This window comes from Paroedura picta, chromosome 14, assembly GCF_049243985.1.
Source record: "Paroedura picta isolate Pp20150507F chromosome 14, Ppicta_v3.0, whole genome shotgun sequence".
NCBI classification, from domain to species: Eukaryota; Metazoa; Chordata; class Lepidosauria; order Squamata; family Gekkonidae; genus Paroedura; species Paroedura picta.
Genome location: NC_135382.1, coordinates 25,529,717 through 25,545,045, shown reverse-complemented (window position 1 = coordinate 25,545,045; position 15,329 = coordinate 25,529,717).

Here is a 15,329-nt window from a genome sequence, read left to right as displayed (position 1 = left end):
AATCCATCCATTAGGAGATATTCTTAAATTTGCTGGTAACAAGTTTGATTTGGGTACACACATCCCTCCCAAATATAAGGATAGAATGGAGGGATGGGGCACCTACTTTGGGAGCCCCTGGAAACCAACCCTGTGGACCAATCCTTTTGAAATTCAGAGGGGAGTCAGGGAAGAGCCTCCCAGAGCTACCCTGAAATTTTGGAGGCTGTACCTCAAACCCCCACTCCTCCAGGCCCTCGGAAAGGCAGAAAAGCCAAAAACATTCCAATTTTAGTCAATGGAGGAAGTAGATTGGCTGCCTGGCTTGATTGACAGGCAGAAGAGAGTTGCTTGTAAAGTGTGTTGCTCTCTTCGGCCATTTCAAGCAGAATGTAAGAAGTGTGAAAAGGCAGCAGACTGCAGCGAGACAGCAAAAAAATTAGGAATGGCTGAAGGTGCGATAATCTTTAGTGCTTCGCCACTCAGCTGGCGTACTGCTATTTTTAGCGATGTGCAGAAATGCCCTAATAATCCACTATACCTACTGTATGCTGTGCTTATTCTTACACTTTTGAGTTTTTACTACCCCAGTTTCCTTACCCTGCCATATCTACTTCTGCGCACTCAGTTTTACACCCGGAGTTCTGTTTTGACCCTAATTGGGTATCTCTTACCAGTCTGAAGTTATTTTCATTGACCTGCAGAGGGTGTCGTGGAGGGGAGTGGTTAATATGATATTATCTCTCCCTGCCATTTTATCGTATAGAAGTCAGCTAATCCCTGATTGTCTCGTGACGATTTTTACCTCAGGTAAAGCAATTCAGTAGATATCTCTTGCCAGCCTGGAGTCACCGTACTGCCCAGCTAGACATAATAAAGAGTTATTACCCGGAGATATTGATCAAGGAATCCGTTACTGTTCTGTTTAGGTAGGCCAGGACCACTGTAAGTATGCTATTATCTGTTAAACAGATCTTATTAAAGGTCCTCTTTACAGGCAGCCCTCAGGGTAAAATTAATACGTTTCAATTATTTCAGGTATGAAGCTGAAGATTTCAGGGGGATTTTGAACAGCAAAGCTTACTTTAAAATTCCCAAGCAGTTCAATACAGGTATTAATTTTAAACCCTCCAACTGCTGCTTCTGCTGTGCTTGCCTTTAAATGGTTTTTATCCTCTACCTGGAAGACATATTTTTTTATTATTAATGCAGTACAAATCATCTCTATCTCTGGATATTTAAAAGGGGAGATTCCCCCCCCCCCCTCTGCCATTTGTAATCCCGTTCTTTGCGAGACATTGTTTTCAGCAGAGCAGTGACAAATATGCTATGATATTTGGGAATTGATGCTTCCAGAAACATTTGGCTCACAGGAGGGCATAACACAATGGTTGAACAAAGCCCAACTGCGGAGAGGGGAACCCGCCAGGGTTTGCAGGGTGCACCTCATTTCCCCCAATATTTCATTTCCCTCCTCCTGGAAACCCCCATCCTCACCTCTCCTTCCCTCCCATTAACTGACTTACCTTTGCCCCCATATTCACCTACATTTGATTTTTTTGCACCCCCGTCTATGTACAATTGCTCATGTATACATGGAATAAGTGTATTGGTGACACATCTCCATGACTAGGAATGCCACCTGGGGATCCCCTGGAATTGCAGCTCGCCTCCAGACTAAAGAGAACCATTCCCCTGGAGAAAATTGCTGCCTTGGAGGATGGTTGCCAAAGCATTATACTACACTGAGGACCCTCCCTACCCCAAATCCTGTTCACTCCCGGCTCCACCCCCAAATTCCCCAGGTATTTCCCAACCCAGAGATGACAACCCAAGTAACCAGAAATGGCTCAAAAGCAGAATTTCTGATCACAGACATAATGTATAAACATGTGTACTTCCTACAATTTTGGATTCAATACTGAGAAACCATGAGGTACATTGTGGGTCCATCTTTAGATGAAAGATTAAGCTATGTAACTCCACTCTACAAAGTATTTTGAGCCAAAATTTAAAAATTATCAGCAAAGCCTTGGTTTCTAAAAAAAATGTTGGCTAAGCTCAGCACACAACACATTATAGGGCACACACCTGGATACACCAATAATTTGACAGAAGAAGGTCCCCTGGATCCCTTCTATCTTTCTATTGAAAGCTTTTGCCCAAAGAGGAATACCGTAAAACAACTGGGATAATATGTTCAACTTATCAATTTATTCCGTGACACCCATACAAGAATAATCTGTCCTTAGTGCTGGGCAATCATGAGATTCTTATGGCTGCCGGGACATATTGGTTGCCTTCCAAAAAATAAAAACATTTAATTTGAGCTGAGGAACACTTAGCTACATTTAAAGAGCGGTCACGGTGGACAGACCATTTAAGGTTGTCATTAAATGTAATGCCTAAATGAGCCAGCAACCATGCGTAGGTGGGGATGTGCTCAGGCCATTCCCCATTCTACGTGCACTGATTTCAGCATGCATCCACAGCTAGTAACAAATAACTATAACAACAACATTAGTGCCAGCCTAACAAACCAGGAGCCTCTTGTGGCGCAGAGTGGTAAGGCAGCCGCCTGAAAGCTTTGCCCATGAGGTTGGGAGTTCGATCCCAGCAGCCGGCTCAAGGTTGACTCAGCCTTCCATCCTTCCGAGGTCGGTAAAATGAGTACCCAGCTTGCTGGGGGGTAAACGGTCATGACTGGGGAAGGCACTGGCAAACCACCCCGTATTGAGTCTGCCATGAAAACGCTAGAGGGCGTCACCCCAAGGGTCAGACATGACTCGGTGCTTGCACAGGGGATACCTTTACCTTTACCTTTAACAAACCAGGTAATCTTCTCAGGTCTTTCTCAGAGTGTCCATAGCTTTGGACGATGGTGTAGAAAGCCAATTTACGGCACCACAACAGGGTTTTTCGAGAAAAGAGACAGAGTTGGGTTGCAACTGTAGACTTCCTCTGGCTGGCAACTCTCACTTCCTCCCTCTAGATTCCTGTGGTGGCTTCATGCTTGCACAGCTCACTTTCCATGGCTACCCAGCCCCTGGTTTTATTTTCAGCTCCTACATGAAATCCCTTTTGTATAACTAAATATATGATTGATCTGGAATTTTTTAGCGGAATGGTAATGGTTCTCTTGTGGTAATGGTTCTCTTGAGAGCCTCTTGTGGCGCAGAGTGGTAAGGCAGCCGTCTGAAAGCTTTGCCCATGAGGTTGGGAGTTCGATCCCAGCAGCCGGCTCAAGGTCGACTCAGCCTTCCATCCTTCCGAGGTCGGTAAAATGAGTACCCAGCTTGCTGGGGGGTAAACGGTCATGACTGGGGAAGGCACTGGCAAACCACCCCGTATTGAGTCTGCCATGAAAACGCTAGAGGGCGTCACCCCAAGGGTCAGACATGACTCGGTGCTTGCACAGGGGATACCTTTACCTTTACCTTTAATGGTTCTCTGTTGCTATGGGCGTTCCTGTTTATACCATTTCCGTTTTATCTCCCCCTCTTACATTCACTACATTTCCTGAACCTGTTAAGCTCATTTTCAAGGCAATGTCGTTCTACACGTACAGCCTGACAGCTGAGTGATTCTTGGATCAGTGCGGTATAGTGGTTAAGAGTAGTGGACTTTAATCTGGAGAACTGGCTTTGATTCCCCATTCCTCCACATGAAGCCTGCAGGGTGACTTTGAGCCAGGCACAGTTCTCTCAGAACTCTCTCAGCCCCTCTCACCTCCTAAGGTGCCTGTTATAGGGACAGAAAACGAATGCAGCTGTAGGCCACTTTAGGACTCTTTGTGGTAGTGGGAAAAAAGAGTGTATAAGACTTATTCTTCTTCATCTATCTCCTTCTTCCAACTTCTTGTGTTGAACAGGTGTGATAAGAGAGAAGCAAGAGAGCCAAATAGCTGGGAGAGAATCGCAATTGGTCCTTAAAACAGAAATAAACAGTGACAGCAATTCTGTGTTTCAAAGACATTAGATTACTAATGAATACACCTTCTCAGTTCAAGAACAGTGCAGGATATGGCCAGGTTGTTTTCTTCTGCCTGGAAGCTTTCCAGGAGGTTCTGGCTGAGAACTTGGTAGGTCTTGGGCAGACCCAACAGGGCATTTTTATGTCCTTATCAGTATAATTTTCTGGCCCAGGAATTGGTCACATTTGGTTGATTCAAGGATTTCACCCCACTACATACATTTAATCTCCTCATGAGAGAGTTACCAAAAGGTGAAGCCTGAAACAGAGTACATTTGTCCTCATAAAATGAAATATTAATATTATTTCAGCCACCATAGAAACAGAAACAAATCTTGTTTCTTTCCCATTCTAATTTGCCATCTGTGGACTTCATTATTGACTTTTTAAAAGACCCCTGAAAGACAAGCTGATGTTTAAGACACTAAAAGGAAACCTCTGACACCCTTCCCCTGCAGAGCTCAACAAGCACATTTCTAGCAGTGGAAAGAAAAATATATTAAGCTCCATTTGTTGAGTGAGAGCTTAACCAGCAGTCTTTTGAAGCAAAATTGATCAATAGTACCTTAGGTAATAGAGCTTGTCTCCTGGTGAAATGCAAGGGAATATTACGGTCATTATTGAAATGTTCCTAGCAGTCAAATCTATGATGTGACAAAACTGAAATACAATTCTTTATTAAGTAGAAAGACTATAAGACATGAATGATTGTGAGAAAGTGCATGAAACTACTTTACACTGAATCAGCTCTTGAGTCCATCAACGGCAGTATTGCTCTCCAGGATCACAAGAAGAGCTTTCAAGTCAACCACAACCTGATCCCGTCAACTGGAGATGCTGAGGACTGAACCTGAGACTTTATGCATGTCAAGCAGATACTACTCAGTCACTGAGCTACAGCCCCTCCCCCTAAATTAACAATCACTGTGTGTAAACCTGGACACCTTCCAATAGAAAGGTCCTAGAAAGGTTCAGAGGTTCTGACTCTGGCTAACAAGTTGGAAAAAGAGACCACAGAAATGCTTGTTGACATAGGTGAACTTGTGGGATGTTTCTGCCCCTCTGTGCCACAAAACCTTGCTGCCTCTACCACAAGTTAGCCCTAAAAGCTACACATCAGCAAAATGGAGTGGAAAGGATTAAATAGCTAACCACAAATTGTATTATAGTAGAGCAGGGGTAGTCAAACTGCGGCCCTCCAGATGTCCATGGACTACAATTCCCAGGAGCCCCCTGCCAGCGAATGCTGGCAGGGGGCTCCTGGGAATTGTAGTCCATGGACATCTGGAGGGCCGCAGTTTGACTACCCCTGTAGTAGAGTATGTATGGGGGGGACTGAAATCATAGAATCATACAGATATTTAAATTTAGAGGACCATCATTAGATTTCTATGGGGAAAGAAATCAAAAGAATCATAGAATCACCAAGTTTCTAGATACAAGAAGAAGAAGAAGAAGAAGAAGAAGAAGAAGAAGAAGAAGAAGAAGAAGAAGAAGAAGAAGAAGAGTTGGTTCTTATATGCTGCTTTTGTCTACCCAAAGGAGTCTCAAAGCGGGTTACAATCACCTTCCCTTCCTTCTCCTCACAATAGACACTCTGTGAGGCAGGTGAGGCAGAGAGAGCCCTGTTATTGCTGAAGAAGAAGAGTTGGTTCTTATATGCCGCTTTTCTCTACCCGATGGAGTCTCAAAGCAGTTTACAATCACCTTCCCTTTCCTTTCCCCACAACAGACATCCTGTGAGGTGGGTGAGGCTGACAGAGCCCAAATATTACTGCTCAGTCAGAACAGCTTTATCAGTGCTGTGGCGAGCCCAAGGTCACCCAGCTGGCTGCATGTGGGGGAGCGCAGAATCAAATCCAGCTTGCCAGATTAGAAGTCCGCACTCCTAACCACTACACCAAACTGGCTTATTCTGTGACACACATACAAGAATAATCTGTTCTTCATGCCGGGAAATCATGAGTATGATTTTCATATCAGAAGGAAATTCAGACTCCCTTTTGGAAGCAGAAGGAGGAGTGGGTCTGAAAATAAGGTGTAAGGAGGCTGCATAATCCACACAGTAACATTCACAATATATATATATATTACAAAACAGGGCTGTGTACACAGTTAAAACCTTCAATTAAGTGTAATGTGCTAAACCCAGCAATTCAAGAGAGACATAAAATTGTATAGAGCCAATCTAGCCCCCCCAGAGAATTCATAAAACTAATTATCCCTTGTTATTCACAGCCCAGATTTGATTTAAGGGCAAAATATTTATACTGAATTGTTTATTTCGGTTAGTGCTCTATTTCTTGCAGCCTGATTTTGCCAAATTCAAACATGATGAGTCATATGCCGATTTTTGAAAAACTGTGTATCAAGTGAGTAAAAAAAAATTGGAGCTGCTCTTGAATGAAAAAAATAGGGGGGTAGAATATATATGCTAATGGGAGATCCCTGATGGACTGTTGTTTTTTTAACTTTAAACTGCATTCATGCAGATCTCTGGTTTGGATTGGGCCTCAAGGGATTAACTCCCTCCCTCTACATTGAATACATATTAATTTTGAGACCAACCAGAAATGGTTTTGTTTTCATTTCTGTATCAAATATGTTCCACGAACACTCCAGATAGGATGCTCCAGACAGGATGCTTTAGGATGCTTTGGGCTGATCCTGCGTTGAGCAGGGGGTTGGACTAGATGGCCTGTATGGCCCCTTCCAACTCTATGATTCTAGGATTATATAGCAAGAACTGCCATTGCATTAGTGGCTTGCAAAACTGAACAGACACTGAGCACAACAGTGCATTCGTTAAGTGTTCTGCCACGTGGCGTGACAAAAGGGTCTGATTCAGTGCAAAATGTCCTCTTGCACTAGAGCATTTACGCAAACAGAAATGCAAGTCAAATGTTTGTGCAAAATGCCATACAGTCAGTTTGGGGGAACTTTGATCCATAAGAAGAGAAGCTCTAGGTCAAAGGTGTCAAGAGCCCTGCATGGGCTGGTTCCTGCCCTTAGCCTGTATGGCCTAAGGGCCATACAGGCTAAGGGCAGGAGCCAGCCCATGCAGGGCTTTTAACCAGCTGTCGAGCAACTGTCGTAAGGGAAGAAGAAGAAGAAGAAGAAGAGTTGGTTCTTATATGCCGCTTTTCCCTACCCGAAGGAGGCTCAAAGCGGCTTACAGTCGCCTTCCCATTCGTCTCCCCACAACAGACACCCTGTGGGGTGGGTGAGGCTGAGAGAGCCCTGATATCACTGCTCGGTCAGAACAGTTTTATCAGTGCCGTGGCGAGCCCAAGGTCACCCAGCTGGCTGCATGTGGGGGAGTGCAGAATCGAACCTGGCATGCCAGATTAGAAGTCCGCACTCCTAATCACTACACCAAACTGGAAGGGAGGCAAGAGTTTGCTGGGAGGGGGGCAAATGTGTGCACACAGTGAGGTTTGTGTCATCAAAGGTGTAAAGAAACAGAAAAAAGGGCTAGGGGTAAATGTGTGTGGGGGGAGAGAGGAATGGCAGTGAAGGAAGAGAAAGGCACACACATCACTTCTAATTGCAGCTTTGGAGGTCTCACTTTTTATTCAGGTAGATTTGGGATAGGCTGGCCATGCTAACTGGACCCCAATGATTGTGTGTTCACAATAAAGGTTTAAAACAGGATGGATGCCAAACTAATAGGGAGGTGGCTGCTTCATCACATGCCCCTCCCTTCTTTTCCCGTTCATACCCCATCAACAGAAAACACAAACAGAAAAGTGTTTTAGCTGCCCAATCCCAATATTACTGTGCACAATGACGAGAACATTTTATTTGTACTGAGGGCATGTTGTTTTGCAGTCCTGTTGCATCACGGGCTGTGCCATTTTTTAAAAAATTTTGATCCGGAAATGGAAAGGGGAGGGTGGTTTGCCATTTCCTTCTCCAGTGGATCACCTTTTGTCAGAGCTCTCCGCTATGACCTAGCCATCATAATAATAACAGGGTTATTATTATAACAGGGTTCAGAAGGTTGGGGGCCTGAATCTGGTTCTCCCCAGATCCCCCCCCCTCCCCCAGTTCTTATCCCTCCTGCATTTCCCATAAGTGCGGGGCTGAGGTAAAGGTCTGATGGAGAAGCTGTTTCCAGAATCTCCAAGGGGCACTTTTTGTCCTCCAAAGCTGCCTTGTCATGGCGAAGGGGAGCTATGAGCTATGCCGTGCAGGGCCACCCAAGACGGATAGGGAGGGTGGTGCAAGTGCGGGCAAAACACTACCGAGACTGTCTCACATTTCTCCATTCACACGGGCCTGCCCCTATGTGCCCCCAAAACTCCTGCCAACTCCTGCGCAGTTGTGGGTTGCTGTCAACATCATGTGGAAGCAGCACTAAAACCTGAGCGCAATGAGAGGCTGTGCAGGGCCAAATTCCTTGTGCGGAAAAGGTCCTAGTATTCACACTTGCTTGCTGCTACATTGCAAGATCTCAGTGCCTTGTCAATTCAAGACCCCATAGTTATAGAATAAACGTGCTTATTTTTTTTCATTTTTCATTATGCAGCACATGAAAATATCAGACATCGACTATAATACTTTTTAACAGCTTGTTCCACATCTTTATCTCAGCGAGTGTCATCTTAAAAATAAATCAATTCTTTTTATTCCCTCTTATCCTTTTGTGTGTGCATATCTGGCAGAGAGAGAAAGTATTCAGGGCATGTGTTGTGCTAATTCTTCACCCTCTGACTCTCTCCCATTTTTCTCCCCGGTATTATCACCACACAATTTTTTGTAATGATCCAGTTATGTCCAATTCTTGTCTGAATTATCTCCTTCTAACGAAAGGTGAATGTACTGTGGGCTTTTCAGTTTACTTACAAACGGAAAAAAGTTTGATAGACATAATAAAACCTGGGAAAGTTTGATATGTATTATAAAAACCTGACAGCGTGATTTGGGGCTTAAAACTACCATGGGGCCATTTGCCTACTACTTCTCGACTGTGAAGCTGTCTTTCACTGAATCTGAGCCATGGCCCATGAAAGACAATATTGCCTACTCAGACTCCAGGATCTCAGGTGGAGGTCTTTCATATCACTAACTATTGTTTATCGCTATGTCACTGAGGCCTTGTGGGGCACACTTCTTGTGAGAGACCAGATAGAAAACTGTATTCCAGGCAAGTGCCTACCAGTAAATATGATCACTGCTTAACTGGTGCCTGCATTTAATCACTGAATCTGATTTAGTGGGTGGCTTTTATATTCTCCAAGGTGAAGTAACTATTCAGCTTCTCGACATCTGGATCAAAAACTGTTTTCCACACATCATCACCATCAAATCCTGTTTGATCTGCAGAACAGCCTACATTCCAGTTTAATATTGTATGTCTTATAGAACTTGTGGCTTCTCTATTATGCCCAAAAGTATCTTTTCCTCTGCTGTCCTTTCTTCTTCTTTTCTTCCTATTTGATCCTCAATATTCAGCTTGATGAAAAATTCTGTGGGATGCAAAAGCTTGCTATACAGTGATATTTTTTTTAAGTTGCTAGAATCTGATTCTCACATAGGATATATGTGAAAACATCAAGGCTTCTCCACTGCCACCAGTTCTGTTAGTCTTTAAGGTGCTCCTGGATGCTTGCTCTTTTCAGATCTGAAGACCTTGAACTTTATCTGGAATTCAACCGGTAACTAGTGCAGCTGCTGGAGAGCAGGTCGAATATGTGCACTCTGACCGTTTATGCACAGGATGTTTCATGCCGGGCTGCAGGCTGGAGTTTTAGTCATGGCAGGTTGCCCCACCTCTTCCTGCAGCCACATGATCTGTGCTCCTGCACGGGAGCTGGAGCAGTGAAGTTCCCAGTGCATAAACAGTCTATGAGTTCCTTGTGAGGACCCAAACAGCCGCATTCTGTATCAGCTGAAGTTCCTGGATCAAGACAAGGGAAGGCTCTTTCTTTCAGAATACCATGTCATTTCTGCATTGTTTTCTGTTGCATTTTCCCCGTAGGGTGCTGTATAAGATGTTTCCACATCAAAAGGCATTAGAAGACTCTTAGTTCTTGGATTCTTCTGTGGACCAAGACAACTACCTATATAATTTTTTAAAAAAATAACTGTTATAGCAGGCTATTTTGACAATGTTCATATGTTCCCATACTCTTACTTTATTCCTTCTTAAACCTTTCTCCACCACACCAATTATTAACGAGAAGTACTTGCATAAGTATACCATGTCTGGAAATTGTTACTCGGTTACAATAATACCTGCACATTCTGAAGATAATGTCATCTGCTTTTGGAGTGCACAGTGCACAGTGATGAAGAAGAGATGAGGATAGGCAACACAGGGGTTCTTGCAGAGTAAAAAGATGGCAGGAGAACTACTCTTAAGAACCTGGCATCTTGCAGTACAGTGTCTCAAGGAATTGACAGGGGTATTACAGTTGAACCAAGAACAGATAATTATGGGGGATTTGTAATTGCTGATGAGGAAAACAGCTGAGAAAAGGACACAATGAAGGCCTTAATGGCACTTGTGGTTATTTCACCTAAGTATGCTTCTGGTCACTTTAAATTGCTCAAAGGTACAGCTGCAGTCCTGTACACACACTCTTTATAACTCATAACATTCATGCGGGGCTTAGCAGCCTTACTGCATGCAGGGTCACAGCCAAAGCCAGCAAATATTGGCCAGGATCTTGCCTCACTATTATATTGTGGCACGCTTGCAAGCAAATAAGCAAAAGAGTCTACAATGTTAGCAGATGAGCTAACTCTCAGGCCCCAATCCAAGACGGTCACAACAGAGGTCAAATGTTTTTGGTCAGCGGTAATACAGAGATCAGTTCTCCTGGAGGTAACATCAAAGGACTGACTGTATGACATCACATCCATGCTGCCTCCTCCCCACCCCCCAAACTCCACCTATCCCAGGCACTGCCCCCAAATCTCGAAGAATTTCTCAAGCCAGAGTTGGCAACCCTAGCAGGGATCACCAAGCAGCTCTGATCGCCTCTACTGTAGGCTTGTAAAGATTTGTCATGATTTGTACAATTGCTGTTTGCAACCAAGACTATGAACTGAGCCTTTTATGCTTTTCCCCAGGGATGCAGTTACTATTGAGAACTGAAATTATATTGGCAGCATTACTTATAGTGATTTATTTATAGTAGGAAGTTATTTATACCAAGTGGCTCCCATGTGTTTGGGCTGCATTTTAACTATGCCAGTGATCTCCTGCAGCAGTGACTCTCCTCAGCTTTGTTGAACCTGTAGGTGCTTTTTGATTTTTGATAACAGGCAATGGATATTATTATTTATCATATGGTATGGGTAGCATAGCCAGGAGATACTAAGAAAGCCAGCTTGGTGTAGTGGTTAGGTGCATGGACTTCTAATCTGGTGAGCTGGGTTTGATTCCCTGCTCCTCCACATGCAGCCAGCTGGGAGGCCTTGGGCTCACCTCAGCAATGATAAAGCTGTTCTGAGCAATAATATCAGGGCTCTCTCAGCCTCACCCACCTCACAGGGTGTCTGTTGTAGGGAGAGGAAAGGGAGGGTGATTGTAAGCCGCATTGGGTAGAGAAAAGTGGCATATGAACCAACCCTTCTTCTTTAGCAATATCAGGGCTCTCTCTGCCTCACAGAGTGTCTATTGTGGGGAGAGGGAAGGGAAGGCAATTGTAAGCCGCTTTGGGACTCCTTTGGATAGACAAAAGCAGCATATAAGAACCAACTCTTCTTCTTCTTCTTCTTCTTCTTCTTCTTCTTCTTCTTCTTCTTCTTCTTCTTCTTCTTCTTCTTCTTCTTCTTCTTCTTCTAGGATTGTCTGACAGCCAGTCAAGGACATTTTGATCTGGTTTGCCATTTCCTGCCTCTGCATTGCCAAAACTGCCTTGGCACAAGCTGGGACATTTTGGGGGTGGTGCTAGGAGTGGGTGGAGTTTGAGAAGCATATGACATCATCTCCAGGTGGCACTTTGGCATTGGAGTTCTGTAGGCTAATGGTAAGCCTACCAATCACAAACAGTTCATGCCAATCTTCCTCCTAGAATGGAATTATGACTGAAATTATTTCCCCCAGAGAAAATATTCCTTTGGAGGGTGGTCGCTATGTCATTCTACTTTTCTGGTCTCCCTCCTCTCTCCAAACTCTGCTCTACCCACAAATCTCTAGGAATTCCCTAAATGAGAGTTGGTAACCCTATTCCAGTCTAATAACACACTTCCAAGGAATTTACAAATTATTGGTTTCACTTTCCAGTTATAGCTAGAAGTTTTCTGGTGACAAGTGCATCATAATCCTATGTAAATCCTAGCTGTTGACTGGGGCTTACTCCCAGGTAAGGATGCAGCCTGGACCATTCTGCTTATGGGGGGTGTTTGTGTGTGCCCATGCACAATTGTGCATACTCTCTTTTCTGTCTTTCTCTCTGTTACTCTTGATTCATTCTGCTCTAGTAATTGGAGTCGATGTCTTAAATGCATTTAAACCATGAATCATACTGCAGTCTCCAAAGGAAGAGGTGGAGTTAGTCATAAATAAACACTATCGTACGACTAAGAAGAGGATATGGTGAGCAGGGAGGCGGGGGAAGAACGGGAGAACGAAGCTATTTTAATCAGCAAATGTAGTGCAAAGACATAAAATTAAGCCAGCTTTGATATTCACAGCCAGCAGAGGGAGCAAGGAAAAGTGTTTCACATGGGAGGGGGAATAAAAAAACTAATTAAAAATACTTTTTCCCCCCTGTTGTACAATGCAGTAGGGTTCCAGACAGTGCCTGGCAACCAGCAGGAGTGTTGTAGTTGTGGGCAGGGACATGAGGGTGGCTGCAATGTCAATTTGACCATAGAGTTTCCAGAAAATCGCAGAGCTGCATTATGTCACTTCCAGGTTTTTACTAGAAGTGTTGCCTATTGTGAAAATCACATGTGCACAGCCGTAGTCCCTGTATGGGGGCATCATAAAAACCCGATTTCAGGATTCCTCAATTCTGTTGAGCCTGTAGCCATTTTGCAGATTTTGAGATCGGGTAAATGGGATCTGGGGTAAATCACCGAACTTTGACCAGTTCCATAAGGAGGCTGCCATTTTCAAAGGGATGTCCCTGCAAACAGGATGTTGATACCTGTTGGGATCTTCTTAAACACCCTCAGCTCCAGTAAGACAGAGGTAAGACAGCATTGCCTCTGTGTCCTGGGGGAAATACCTTGGGCTACAAGTGCTGCTTCCAGATTCTATGAGGCCCTGGACAGAGTATGGTGACAGACAGCACAAAAAAAGTCAGGTTCTGAGAAAGGGGTATGAATCTTCACCAGGCAGAGAGAGACAGAGTGACAGATTTCTCTGAGCACTCTGATTGGCCAGCAATAGCAGAGAGGAAGTTAATATATGATACCTGTATGCTGAAAGAGATTCAATCTGAATTGAGTCTATTATGGTTCTGGTAGAATCCGCAAGTCTGTGCTTAGCAGACCATCCGCTCTGATGAGAAACTCTAGTTAGAGAACTGAGTTTTCTCCTGCTTGCTAATCCACACAGTGTCTGGACAACTAGGCAGATAGTTGGAAGTGGCTGCTTCGCTCGTTGCCCAGCAAGCTTCTCGCTGCAAGCATGCCGGCGGACACAAAAGCACATGCTGGTGGCCGCGCCTGTCTCTTCCCCCCCTCACAGTAAGAAGCTCACCGGGCCGCAAGCAAAGCAGCCACTTCCAACTATCTGCCTAGTTGTCCAGACACTGTGTGGATTAGCAAGCAGGAGAAAACTCAGTTCTCTAACTAGAGTTTCTCGTCAGAGAGGATGGTCAGCTAAGCACAGACTTGCAGATTCAAAATTACATGGAAAGATGGGGCTATTTCTGGGTTCAAGGTGGAACATCTCCTGTTATGTACTAATACTTTCCACAAGGACAAAATCACTGAGGTTGTCTACCTGGCTCAGCTATTCATTTTCTTTGTAGTGTGGGAAGACAATAAAGAGAGATTATCCAGACACTCAAGCCCTCCGTTAATGTGACAGGGAAGTAGTTCATTTGATCATCACAAATATCGACAGATGTTGTCTATTTATACAGAGGGTCTGGCAGGTTAACATCTATCCACTTCACTTACCCCATCACAGCTTAATCTATTCTAGGAAATGTTTTTAGCCAGCCAAACTTCAGAAAACCCCTTCCCATTCAGAGTCAATTCCAAGGGCCATTCCGCACAGATTCTTTATAGCAGGAGTGTGGCAAATTGAAATCGCTACAAAAATGCGGTTATGCACAACGTCGTTGACAATCTGCCACACTCCTGAAACCGATCCGCAAAAAGCTCTTTGTTGTTGCGCTTTCAGGGAAATCCCAAAAAGTGAATTCACCCTCCGGAAAGCGCTACACTCTTGCAACCAATCTGCAACACTAGCGGGAAAGTTCTCTGTGTTACCATTGTTGCGGTTTCTGCAAAGTCCCTCCCCCTGGCTCTCTCCTCTGATCTTCCGGCGAAGCGATCGCCATTTTTTTTTCTCGGAGCGAGCGGAGATCAATGCACCGGCGAACCTTCGTTTATACAGAGAGGCTTCCCCAGCTGCAGTCCCTCCCCAGAGCTGCTTTAAGTCACCAAGCACCACAGAGCCCCGTTTGCTGGTTTATTTTCCCTTTATTTTTCCCTTTATTTTCGGCCGAAAATCGCGCCCGTGCGGGGGGGGGTTACTTGGGGGGAGCGTGGCAACGATAAAACGGCAGCTCAAACACCACCTGCTAGCTAGATTGGTCTCTCCATTGCAACGAATCAACGCAGATTGGTTGCAACGTGTTTTTTTTTAAAAACCTGCCTTAAAGGGAAAGGGGCTTTTCAGGAGCATGATAACAGCCGCCCATTGGCTGGTCATTTGATTGACGGCCAGGGGCGGGACAAAGCTCAGCAATATCGCTTCCTGGCTAGCAATTTTTGCCGAAACTGGAAACCTGTTGGAAACGATAGAAACGCAACTGGATTCCACTACAAAGGCAGGTATGCATAACGACGAATTCCACTATTTAAAATGGTGTTTTTTCGTTCCACAACCAATTTGCAACATAGATCCTGGTGTGGCCCCAAATATTCGGGTTAAAGTAATACAATGCCGCCCAGTTTAGCTGCCATTTTCTATGTTACCAAGCAATCCATCAGGTCAATGAATTTCCAACAGTATGCTGGAAAACCCAGGAACTCTTGACATGGGAAGGGTTCCTTGAAGCTAGAAGGTCTGATGAACACTGCAATTATCACCTCTGTGTGGCCCCTCTTGCATGGGTTATGTGTATTTGTTTTTAAACTTCCACCTTTCTCTTCCAACCGGGCTAGAAGCAACTCAAAGCATTAAACATTTTTAAAAGCCATTGATGAAAAATAACAACATCTAAAACAGATCATAAAAA